Genomic DNA, 13,873 nt, shown 5'->3' on the forward strand with positions numbered 1-13,873 from the left:
TCTATTTCTTATTCTTTTTTAATTTTTATTTTTACATATATACTATATATATATTCTTTTATTTTTGGTTTCCTTTCATTGTATTTTTATTTTATTTTTGTGTATATATAAGTTTTACTTTCTTTCCTATTTTGAGATCAAGTTTCTTTTAACAAACAGACCAAAATACACCCAAGAATTAGTTTATTGTTTTGTTCTGTTTTACTTCACATTTGATTTTTTTCCTATTTTGTTTTGTTTCTGTTTTCTTCTAGTTAGTTTTGTTTGTTTTCTTCTGGTCTTGTTGTTGTTGTTTTTGTCTTTTATCTTTCTTCTATTATTTTCTGGACATAATAATGAGATAGAGAAACTCAACCCAAAAGAAAGAAAAGGAGGAAGTACTCACTGCCAGGGATTTGATCAATATGGATATAAGTAAGATGTCAGAACTAGAATTCAAAAAAATTCAAAACAACAATTAAAAAGATACTAGCTGGGCTGGGAAAAAAGCATAGAAGACACTAGAAAATCCCTTACTATAGAAATAAAAGAACTAATATCTAATCAGGCTGAAATTTAAAATGTTATTACTGAGATATAGCAAAAAATGGAAGCTCTAACAGCAAGGATACATGAGGCAGAAGAGTGAGTCAGTGATCTAGAAGGCAAAATGATGGCAAATAAGGAAGCTGAGAATAAAGGAGAAAAACAACTACTGGATCATGAAGGGTGACTGCAAGAAATCAGCGATACCATAAAGTGAAATAATATCCAGATAATAGGGGTCCCAGAAGATGAAGAGAGAGAGAGAGGAGCAGAAGGTTTATTTGAACAAATTATAGCTGAGAACTTCCCTAATATGGGGAAGAATACCGGTATTCAAGTCCAGGAGACACAGAGAACCCCCTCAAAATCAATAAAAACAGGTCAAACAAAGACTAAAGGAATTCATGAGCACTAATCCATCCCTGGAAGAAATATTAAAGGGGATCCTTTGAACAAAGAGAGAGCCCAAAAGTTACAAAGACCAGAAAAGAACAGAGACAATCTACAGAAACAGCAATTTTATAGGTAATACAATGGCACTAAATTCATCTTTCAATAATCACTCTGAATGTAAGTGGACTAAATGCTCCAATCAAAAGACACAGGGTATCAGAATGGAAAAAAAAACAAGACCTATCTATATGCTGTCTACAAGAGACTCATTTTAGAGCCAAAGACACCTCCAGATTGCAAGTGAGGGGGTGGAGAGCCATATATCATGCCAATGGACATCAAAAGAAAGCTGAAACAGCAATCCTTATATCAGACAAACTAGATTTTACACCAAAGACTGTATTAAGAGATGAAGGACACTATATCATAATAAAAGGGTCTATCTAACAACAAGATCTAACAATTGTAAATATTTATGCCCCCAACTTGGGAGCAGCCAAATATATGAATCAATTAATAACAAACTTAAAGAAATTCATTGATAATAATACAGTAATAGTAGGGAACATTAACACCCCACTCACAGCAATAGACAGATCATCTAAGCAAAAGATCAACAAGGAAACAATGACTTTGAATGACACACTGGACCAGATGGACTTCACAGTTATATTCAGAGCATTTCATCCTAAAGCATCAGAATACACGTTCTTTTTTTTTAAGATTTTATTTATTTATTTGACAGAGAGAGAGAGACAGCCAGTGAGAGAGGGAACAGAAGCAGGGGGAGTGGGAGAGGAAGAAGCAGGCTCCCAGTGGAGGAGCCCGATGTGGGGCTCGATCCCAGGACTCCGGGATCACACCCTGAACCAAAGGCAGACGCTTAATGACGGAGCCACCCAAGCACCCCCAGAATACACATTCTTTTTGAACGCAAACGGAACATTCTTCAGAACAGATCACATACTGGGTCATAAATCAGGTCTTCACCAGCCAAAAGACTGAGATTATACCAGGCACATTTTCAGACCACAGTGCTTTAAAACATGAACTCAATCACAAGAAAAAGTATGGAAGGAACACAAATACATGGAGGTTAACGAGCATCCTACTAAAGAATGAATGGGTCAACCAGGAAATTAAAGACTTTTAAAAATACATGGAAATATATGAAAGTGAAAACTCCACAGTTTAGAACCTTTGGGATGCAGCAAAGGCGGTCCTAAGAGGGAAATATATAGCATACAGGCCTTTCTCAAGAAAGAAAAAAGTCTCAAATACAAAACCTAAACTTATACCTAAAGGAGCTGGAGAAAGAATAGAAATTAAGCCTAAATCCAGCAGGAGAAGAGAAATAATAAAGATTAGAACAGAAATCAATGATACAGGGGTGCCTGGTTGGCTCAGTTGGTTGGCTGTCATGATCCCAGGGTTCTGGGATCAGCCCTGTGTTGGGCTCCCTGCTCAGCAGGGAATCTGCTTCTCCCTCTCCTTTTGCTCTTTCCCCCGTTCATGGTCTCTCACTCTCTCTCACTCTATCTGAAATAAATAAATAAAATCTTTTAAAAAAAGAAATCAATGATACAGAAATAAAAAAAAACAGTAGAACAGATTAACGAAACTAGGAGATGGTTGTTTGAAAGAATTAATAAGATTGATAAACCCTTAGCCAGATTTCTCAAAAAGAAAAGAGGAAGGGGGGCGCCTGGGTGGCTCAGTCGTTAAGCGTCAGCCTTCGGCTCAGGGCGTGATCCCAGTGTTCTGGGATCGAGCCCCACATCAGGCTCCTCCAATAGGAGCCTGCTTCTTCCTCTCCCACTCCCCCAGCTTGTGTTCCCTCTCTCTCTGGCTGTCTCTATCTCTGTCAAATAAATAAATAAAATCTTAAAAAAAAAAAGAAAAGAGGAAGGACCCAGATAAATAAAATCATAAATGAAAAAAGAGGAGGGATCACAACCAACACCAAAGAAACACAAGCAATTATAAGAGAATATTAAGAGCAATTATATGCCAACAAATTAAGCAACCTAGAAGAAAGGGATGCTTTCCTAGAAACATATAACCTACTAAAATTGAAACAGGAAGAAATAGAAAACCTGAATAGACCAGTAACCAGCAAAGAAATTGAACCAGTAATCAAAAATCTCCCAATAAACAAGAGTTCAGTACCAGATGGCCTCCCAGTGGAATTCTACCAAACATTTAAAGAAGAATTAATACCTATTTATTCTTCTGAAGCTGTTTCAAAAATAGAAATGGAAGGAAAACTTCCAAATGCTTTCCATGAGGCCAGTATTACCTTGATCCCAAAATCAGACAAAGACCCCACCAAAAAGGAGAATTACAGATCAATATCTTTGATGAACATGGATGCAAAAATTCTCACCAAGACACTAGCTAATACGATCTAACAGTACATTAAAAGGATTATTCACCATGACCAAGTGGGATTTATTCCTGGGCCGCAAGGGTAGTTCGACATCTGAAAATCAATCCATGTGATACACTACATAAATAAAAGAAAGGATGAGATCCTCTCAATAGATGCGGAAAAAGCATTTGACAAAGTACAGCATTCTTTCTTGATTAAAATTCTTCACAGTGTTGGAATAGAGGGCACATACCTCAATATCATAATGCCACATATGAAAAGACCCACAGTGAATATCATCCTCAATGGGGAAAAACTGAGAGCTTTTCTCCTAAGGTCTGGAACACAGCAGGGATATCCACTCTTACCACTGTTTCTCAACACAGTACTAGAAGTCATAGCCTCAGCAATCCAAAAACAAAAATAAAGGGGCGCCTGGGTAGCGCAGTCGTTAAAGCGTCTGCCTTCGGCTCAGGGCGTGATCCTGGTGATCTGGGATCGAGTCCCACATCAGGCTCTTCCGCTATGAGCCTGCTTCTTCCTCTCCCACTCCCCCTGCTGTGTTCCCTCTCTCGCTGGCTGTCTCTCTGTCACATAAATAAATAAAATCTTTAAAAAAAAAAATAAAATAAAATAAAATAAAATAAAATAAAAGGCATCCAAATCAGCGAAGTAGAAGTCGAACTTTCACTCTTTGCAGATGACATGATGCTCTATGTAGAAAACCTGAAAGACTCCACCAAAAAATTGCTAAAAGTGATACAGGAATTCAGCAAAGTCGAAGGATATAAAATCGATGCACAGAAGTCAGTTGCATTTCTACACACTAACAATGAGGCAGAAGAAAGAGAAATTAAGGAATCTGTCCCATTTACAATTGCACAAAAAACCATAAGATACCTAGGAATAAACCTAACCCAAGAGGCAAAGGATCTGTACTCAGAAAACTACAGAACACTCAGGAAAGAAATTGAGGAAGATGCAAAGAAATGAAAAAACATTCCATGCTCATTGATCAGAAGGACAAATATTGTTAAAATATCTATGCTACCCAAAGCAATCTATACATTCAGTGCAATCCCTATCGACATACCATCAACATTTTTCACAGAGCTGGAACAAACAATCCTAAAATTTGTATGGAACCAGAAAAGACCCCAAATAGTCAAAGGAATGTTCAAAAAGAAAACTAGAGCTAGAGGCATCACAATTCCAGACTTTAAGCTGTACTACAAAACTGTAATCATCAAGACAGTATGGTACTGGCACAAAAACAGACACATAGATTAATGGAACAGAATAGAGAACCCAAAAATGGACCCTCAACTCTATGGTCAACTAATCTTCAACAAAGCAGAAAAAAATGCCCAATGGAGGGGTGCCTGGGTGCCTCAGTCAGTTAAAGCGTCTGCCTTTGGCTCAGGTCATAATCCCAGGGTCCTGGGATTGAGCCCTATGTTGGGTTCCCTGCTCAGGGAGAGTCTGCTTCTTCCTCTGCCCCTCCCCCTGCTCGTGATCTCTCTCTCTCTCTAGTAAATAAATAAAATCTTTAAAAAAAAAGAAAACCCAATGGAAAAAAGACAATCTCTTCAACAAATGGTGCTGGGAAAATTGGACAGCCACATGTAGAAGAATGAAACTGGACCACTTTCTCACACCATAAAAAAAAAATATACTCAAAATGGATGAAAGACCTAAATGTGATACAGGAATCCATCAAAATCCTAGAGGAGAACGCAGGCAGCAACCTCTTTGACCTTGGCCACAACAACTTCTTGCTAGACATGTCTTCAACGCCAAGGGAAACAAAAGCAAAAATGAACTACTGGAACTTCATCAAGATAAAAAGCTTTTGCACAGCAAAGGAAACAGTCGACAAAACTAAAAGGCAACCTACAGAATGGGAGATGATATTTGCAAATGTCTTATCAGATAAAGGGCTAGTATCCAAAATGTATAAAGAATTTATCAAACTCAACACCCCAACATAAGAAATCCAATTAAGAAATGAGCAGACAGCATGAACAGACATTTCTCCAAAGAAGACATACAAATGGCCAACAGACACACTTGGCATCATGGAAATACAAATCAAAACCACAATGAGATACCACCTCTCACACCAGTCAGAATGGCTAAAATTAACAACAGCAGAAACAACAGATGTTGGTGAGGATATGGAGAAAGGGGACCCTCTTACACTGTTGGTGGGAATGCAGGCTGGTGCAGCCACTCTGGAAAACGATAGGGAGGTTCCTCACAAAGTTAAAAACAGAACTACCCTATGACCCAGCAACTGCACTAGTAGGTATTTAACCTAAGGATACCAACATAGTGATTCAAAGGTGTACATGCACCCCAATGTTTATAGCAGCAATGTCCACAATAGCTAAGAATGGATAGAGTCCAGATGTCTATGGACTGATGAATGGATAAAGAAGAAGTGGTATATATATACAATGGAATATTACTCAGCCACCAAAAAGAATGAAATTTTGCCATTTGCAACATCATGGATGCAACTAGAGAGTTGCTAAGTGAAATAAGTCAGTGAGAGAAAGACAAATATCATATAATGCCACTCTTATGTGGAATTTAAGAAACAAAACAGATGAACATAGGGGAAGGGGAGGAAAAATAAATTAAGATAAAAACAGAGAAGGAGGGGGGGCACCTGGGTGGCGCAGTCGTTAAAGCGTCTGCCTTCAGCTCAGGGCGTGATCCTGGCGTTCCGGGATCGAGTCCCACATCGGGCTCCTCTGCTGGGAGCCTGCTTCTTCCTCTCTCACTCGCCTGCTCTGTTCCCTCTCTCGCTGGCTGTCTCTCTGTCACATAAATAAAAATAAAATCTTTAAAAAAAAAAAAAACAGAGAAGGAGGCAAACCATAAGAGATTCTTAACTATAGTAACAAATTGAGATTGCTGGAGGGGAGGTAAGTGGGAGGATGGGGTAACTGGGTGATGGACATTAAGGAGGGCACTTGATGTAACGAGCACTGGGTGTTATATGCAACTGATAAATCACTAAATTCTACCTCTAAAACTAATAATACACTGTATGTTAATTAAATTGAATTTAAATTAAAATTAAAAAAAAAATAAAGGTCAGAAAAATGTGTAGAGTCACTGTTGTCCTATACAGTAGGCACCAGCCACACATGGCTATTCAAATTTAATTTAAATCAAATTAAAATGGAGTTCCTCATTCACACTCACCAGGTTTCAGGAGTTCAACAGGTATCTAATGGCTACTTTATTGGAAAATGTAGATACAGAATATTTTTTCATTTCCGCAGAAATTTTTATTGGACTTTACTTGTGTAGAACATGCCACATATTACCTATGAAGTGGGAGAAAAAAATACATGTTATATTTGCTTGTATTTTAAAAACTGGAAAGTTAGAAAGTGATAAAAATCTAAATGGAAATGGTTAGCAGCCCAGGATGGAAGCTAATGAGGTACATCCTCTTAAAAATATTGTATTTACTGACTTCATATAAAAATGACAAGAAACAATGACCAAATAACAATGCATGATTCTAGCACCCAGACTGAATACTCTAAACACATTTCCCACTAAAAAGATCCAGACTCCTCTAGAGAAATGACTGATTCTAGCTCCACAGAAGAAATTGTACCACGTGTCTGGACCAAACTCTCCTATGAGAAAACATGTCAAAATGACTCAGAAGCCAATTTGAAGTGTCTCACATAGGCCAGATAGAACAATTTGATGCTAAGTAAAATAATGACTACAATGGACTAGTTAGTATACATCAAATATATAAACATCTATGAGTCATGATGACATTCTAAAAGGAAAGCAACTGAAATCTAAAAGGTTAAGCAGCTGACTCTTGATTTCAGCTCAGGTCATATCTCAGGGTCCTGGGATGGAGCCCTGCATCGGGTTCTGTACTCAGCGGGAAGTCTGCTTGAGATTCTCTCTCTCCCTCTCCTTTTGCCCCTCCCATCGCTCTCTCTCTAAAATAAATAAATAAATCTTAAAAAAATAAAAGGAACGCAAAACACAAACAAAACCAACTCATTCTCACCTTTGAATAATCCTAGGGAAACTCATTATTTTGAAAGGTGGAAATACTGCAAAGGAATTAAACATTCCTCCTTCCCTTACTGTGCAAACCATACCTCAGCATAGTGTAATTGTTGATGAGGGGGAGTTCCTCTTATAGAAGAATTCCAGCTAATAAATGCAGAAGAAATTATAGAATTAGAACATCACCCCTTTAGAATCTTTAATGAAATGCAGATCTAGGCAATGATCTTCAAGGCTGGAAAAAATATGAGGTAAAAAGCAGATGAGGGACGCCTGGGTGGCTCAGTCAGTTAAGCACCTGCCTTTGGCTCAGATCGTGATCCCAGGGTCCTGGGATCAAGCCCCATGTTGCACTCCCTGCTCAGCTTGGCGGGGGGGGGGGCTGCTTCTCCCTCTCAGGCTCCTCCTGTTTGTGCTCTCTCTCTCTGTCAAATAAATAAATAAAATCTTAAAAAAAAAAGCAGATGAAAAATTTTGTCATGGATAGATCAGGCTAATACCACCTGAACTCAGTGATCAATCTTATTATCGTAAGAGAGACAATTAGACACAATGAGTCTCTTGGTGTAATGCTATGAGAAGTATAATACCACATCTGAGGTACTGTTGCCAAAAAATATTAATTAGATCAAGCCCCTAAATCTACTCAATTTAAAGGAAATAGGGAAGAGGGAGCAAAAATACATAAACAACACAATAGGGATACAATCAACACAATCTAGAACGAAAACTTCACAAAACGAAAGATGCAATTTCTTTTTTTTTAAGATTTTGTTTATTTATTTGACAATGAGAGAGACAGCCAGTGAGAGAGGGAACACAAGCAGGGGAGTGGGAGAGGGAGAATCAGGCTTCCCACCAAGCTGGGAGCCCAATGCGGGGCTCAATCCCAGGACCCTGGGATCACACCCTGAGCCGAAGGCAGATGCTTTTTTTTTTTTAAAGATTTTATTAATTTATTTAACAGAGATAGAGACAGCCAGCGAGAGAGGGAACACAAGCAGGGGGAGTGGGAGAGGAAGAAGCAGGCTCATAGCGGAGGAGCCTGATGTGGGGCTCGATCCCATAACGCTGGGATCACGCCCTGAGCTGAAGGCAGACGCTTAACGACTGCGCCACCCAGGCACCCCCCAAAGGCAGATGCTTAACAACTGAGCCACCCAGGCACCCCAAAAGATGCAATTTCTTAAGCAGATAAAAAGGAAGAAGAAGAAGAAGGGGACCTTCTTTACATTAAAAGCCACCAAAGACTTCAGAGAATTAAGATTAAAACCACAATGAGATACTACCACATGCTTACCTAAACAACAAAAATGAAAAAGATGGAAGATACCAAGTGTTGGTGAGATTGGGAATATAACCTGAAACAACCACTTTGAAAAAGTGTTTGGCAGTATCTACTGAGCTCAGCATACACACACACACTATGACTCAGAAATGTCTGTCTTAGGTACGTGCCCAAGAGAAATGAAAATAAGTATCCATCCAAAAGGTAGGTACAAGTATGAACATTCACAGCAACAGTAGTAAGTAAAAAACTAGAAAATACCCAAATCCCCATAACAGATATATATTAAGATATCTATAATGTAATACTATACACCAATGAGAATGACCTGCAACTATAGACAATGATGATGTAAATCTCACACACACACACACACACACACACACACACACACGTACACTCACACACACATAATATGTTGATTTGAGGAAGCCAGACACAAAAGAGTACATGCTGCATGATTCCAGAAATTTTTTCTTCTAATCTCCCAACTGAGTTTAAGAAAGAAGAGGAAAATCAACATCTCATTTCCTTTCATTTGAAGGTATTTAGTGTCCCTTTATATTACCTTCAGAAAAACCTCAGAGAAGCACATATCCTCCGAGCTCTTGAAAGGTGGTTCACTATATATAGTACCATATTTGATGGACAGAAAACTGAGTATAAGACAGGAGAGATACCTGGCCCTGCCCCACACCTAACCCACTAACTCCAGGTGACCTTGAGTAAGTCACCACACCTCTGCTCGCCTCACCTGTCAAAAGAGGTCAGATCATACCTGCCACCCAACAGCGAGGCCTCAAACACACAATAATGTCATTCTCATCTGAAGAGCACTCTGAGTTCATAAAAAGAATTCATAGTGGAAGTCCAAGGAATTATTTTAAGAGACAAGTTGTCTAATGCATAGTAACTGTGATAATTATTTTTTTGTCTTTTATAATTACCTTCTCATTTTTCTTAAATAAATACCCTCTGTATATTTAAAAAAAATGCATACCGAAGCATAGCTTTCACCCAAAAAGATATGGCCCTGGGGGCACCTGGCTGGCTCAGTCAGTAGAGCATGTGATTCTTGATCTCGGGGTCATGATTTTGAGTCCCACGCCAGGCATAGAGATTACTTAAAAATATAAATAAATAAATAAATAAATAAATAAATAAATAAATAAAGTTTAAAAAATATGGCCTCAGCCTAACATCACCCACTGTGGGCTGACATAGTTCAACACATGTTTTTTTGTTGTTTTTTTTAAAGATTTTATTTATTCATTTGAGAGAGAGAGCACAAGCGGTGGTTGGGTGGGGGGGCAGAGGAGCAGAGGGAGAAACAGACTCCCCACTGAGCAGGGAGCCCAACGCGGGGCTCAATCCCAGGCCCCAGAGAACATGACCTGAGCCAAAGGCAGACGCTTAACCATCTGAGCCACCCAGGCACCCTCAACACATGCTTTTTAATTCTTTCTAAATGTACTGGTTAGGAATGTGGCCTCTGGAGACAGACTAGGGCCAAACCCTAGTTCTGCCACTTTCAAAGTGTGTGAGTGTGAATATTTCACTTCTTCTTAGAGTCACTGGATTGGCTTCCATCTGCCCTTTTGACCTCATTTCCTACCATCTGTACTCTGTCTGCCAGGCTCCAGCCACTCACACTCATCATCTGCTCCTCAAACAACTGATGCCACACACATCACAAATCAAAAGGCCAGCCCAGGCCTAGTTGCCTCTTGTCCTTCAGGACTCAGCTCAAATGTCACTTCCTGAGAAAGAACTTTACGGACAGCCCAATCTAAGTAATCTCTGACCCATCATTTTCTATTCTATTTATGTGTTTATTTTCCTAAAGCCCACATGGAATTGATCCACTTATGATTTAACTGCTTATTGCCAGTTTTCCCAAACCTGAATGAAAGCTCCAGGGTTTCTGCCTGTCTTGTTCTCTGTTCCCAATACCTAGTTCAGGGCCTCACATATAAATCACTAAAAATGTCTGACCTAAATGAAGGAATTATTACCTATTTGACACACAGGAGCAGACACAGATATTTGACAAAGAAATTAGATGCCAAAGACTCAAAATTTTAAGAACACTATGTTGCCAATCTAGAGTTCTTTTCAAATTGGAATGAGCCAGAACCAACTATTTGAACCAAATTATTCAAAATGTAAACCCTTCCCACCTACCTCCCTGTTTGGGATACAGCAGACCTAGGGTAAGCCCAGGAGTCTGCAGTTTCCACAAATACTCCTTGATGAAATATTTTGATGAAGTGGTCCATGAACCACACTTGGCAAAATCCTGACCTAAACATCTGACATCTGTGTGACATTAACTTAATGCCTACCATGCAGACTTATGTGATACAAGGGGCATCTCCATTAATATAATTACTCAAAGGGAGCACTGGTCCTCCCCTACCACCTGTGACCACAGATTGCTTTCCCACATGGAATCACACTTAAACTCAACAATATTCCTGTGTAGTGGAAGGAACTGTTTATCACTTTACTACTGTATAGATGAGGCTGGTGGAAGGGTAGTGACTTAGCTAATGTTTCCCAATGATGGGAACCTAATGTCTTCATCATTGCTCCAGGAAACTGTCTAGCACACTGGACATTATACTTGGTTCTTCCCTATCAGCTCCTGTTTGGAGGGCTCACAGTCCATGCCCTTCTCTGATGTTCTACTAGAAGGGAAAGTCAGGGGATCAGAGAGCAGTTGGAATAGAGAGGAAAGTGAGAGGAAGGGAAAGCACATGAAACACAGGGGAAATGGGTGAGTATGTGCTTGCCTGTCCCCACTCAGGTAACAGAAAGCTGTGCAGTGACACCGTGCTCCTTCCCAGCTCCATCCCACAGCTCCCTCCCACACACAGCAGTGACACCGAAGCTCTCACATCATGGAAATGTGCGCTCATGCCTGCTTGCTGCTCCATATCTAAGTATTCTCTCTGGTCGTCATGATGGAATGTTCATGTCAGAAGCAGCACAGTGACAGAATGAAGGAGGAAAAGTTGGAACAGGCAACTAGCATTTTGAGGGCCTACTAAATGCCACACAGTATAAGTTGTTATTTTCAGACTTTTTTTTCTTTAAATCCTCAAAGTATTGCTCTGATGTGGGCAAGATTACTTACAGACTGGCTCAGAAAGTAAAAGGTCCACACCCAAAGAACTCTAGGGAAGTGACAAATGGACAGAGAAGCCAACCTGAAGGAGCTTCCGCTAGCGGGACCTCAGCTTCAGCAACTTGCAAGCAGACCACTGCACAACATGCTGCCCAAAATAAGCAAAGAGAGCCTCTGCTGACAACTGGACTGATGGAAAAAGAGGCCAAGACTCAATAGCAGAACACATGCAACACACATAGGAGACACTCCCTGAAGCGACAGGCCCTGGGGAACAGGGGACACTGCACTGCAGGGCACTGCAGGACCTCTTCTTTTTAAGGCTATTTATCGTTCAGAGCAAGAGAATTAGTGGACTTTCCTAACACACAGACACAGATACAGAAAGTCAGACAAAATGAGGAGATAAACACCTCCCCCCAAATGAAAGTACAGGACCAAACCACAGCAAGAGACCAAACGGAAACAAGATACACATAATATGCCTGATAGAGAATTTCAAGTAATGATCATAAAGATACTCACCAGAATGGAGAAAAGAGTAGAGGACATCAGTAAGACCCTTAACTCAGAGATAAAAAAGAATCAATCAGAGATCAAGTGCACAATAAATGAAATTAAAATTAAAAATACACTTGATGGAATAAATAGCAAGCAAGGTGAAGCACAGGAACAAATGAATTAATGACCTGGGAGACAGAGTAACAGAAAATAACCAAACTGAGCAAAGGAGAGGAAAGAAAATTACGCAAATTGAGAATGGTCTTAGGGAACTCAGTGGCTCCGTCGAGCGTAATAACATCCTCATTTTTAGGATCTCAGAAGAAGGAGAGAGAGACAAGGGGGCAGAAATTTTATTTAAAGAAATAATAGCTGAAACGTTCACTAATCTGGGGAAGGAAGCACATATCTAGATCCAGGAGGCACAGAGATCGGCCCCATCCCAAATTCAACCCAAGGAGGTCCACACCAAGACATATAGTAATTAAAAGGTCAAAAAGGAGCAATAAAGAAAAAATGTTAAAAGCAGCAAGAGAAGACAGTTACATAAAAGGGAATCCCCATAAGGTTATCAGTGGATTTTTTCAACGGAAACTTTCCAGGCTAGAAGGGAGTGTTATGATATATTCAAAGTGCTGAATGGGAAAAATCTGCCGAATGCAGCAAGGCTGTCATTCGGAATAGTAGAGATAAAGAGTTTCTCAGACAAACAAAAACTAAAGGAGTTCATGACTACTAAACCAGCCCTTCAGCAAATACTAAAGGGGACTCTGAGTAGAAAGGAAAGCCCTAAGTGAGAGTATGAAAAGTAAAAAACACCAAAGCAATAAAAATAAATATTTCTGTAAAAATCAGTCAAGGAATTCATAAAAGGAAGTAAAATGTGACACCACATACCTAGAACATGGGAGGAAGAGGAGTAAAGAATGAGTTTAAACTTAAGCAATCATCAACTTAATATAGACTGCTATATGCAGAAGATCTCATATACAAACCTAATTGCAAACACAAATCAAAAACCAGTAATAGATACATGAAAAATGCAGAGAAAGGAATCCAGTTATATCACTAAAGAAAGCCAACAAAGCATGAAAGAGAGCAAGAGAAGAATCAGAGAAAATCTACAGAAAAAATCCACAAAACACGTAATAAAATGGCAATAGGTACATATCTATAGACAATTACTTTGAATGAAAATGGACTAAACACTCCAGTCAAAAGACATAGGGTGACAGAGTGGATAAATAAAACAAGACCTGAGGTGTCTGGGTGGCTCAGTCGGTTGAGTGTCTGACTCTCTTTTTTTTTTTAATGATTTTTTATTATATTATGTTAGTCACCATACAGTACATCCCCGGTTTCCGATGTAAGGCTCAATGATTCATTAGTTGTGTATAACACCCAGTGCACCATGCAATACATGCCCTCCTTACTACCCATCACCAGTCTATCCCATTCCCCCACCCCCCTCCCCTCTGAGGCCTTCAGTTTGTTTCTCATAGTCCATAGTCTCTCATGTTTCATTCCATTTTAAAAAAGAGAGAGGACTCAAACAAAATTACTAATGAAAGAGGAGAAATAACAACCAATAATACAAAAATACAAA

General features: G+C 39.4%; 1 long non-coding RNA gene across 1 annotated transcript in view; it reads right to left on the bottom strand.

Moving 5' to 3' along the window:
• Nucleotides 1–13,873, bottom strand: part of LOC113248119 (uncharacterized) — a 59,986-nt gene that overhangs the window by 17,123 nt on the left and 28,990 nt on the right. The window contains exons 14-16 of the long non-coding RNA XR_008959828.1: nt 7,347–7,495; nt 6,506–6,630; nt 5,964–6,114 (exon numbers count right to left, since the gene is read on the bottom strand). This is a non-coding gene — a long non-coding RNA (uncharacterized LOC113248119). The remainder of the gene's footprint in view (nt 1–5,963; nt 6,115–6,505; nt 6,631–7,346; nt 7,496–13,873) is intronic.

The sequence above is a fragment of the Ursus arctos genome, chromosome X (genome assembly GCF_023065955.2).
Source record: "Ursus arctos isolate Adak ecotype North America chromosome X, UrsArc2.0, whole genome shotgun sequence".
Taxonomy (NCBI): Eukaryota; Metazoa; Chordata; class Mammalia; order Carnivora; family Ursidae; genus Ursus; species Ursus arctos.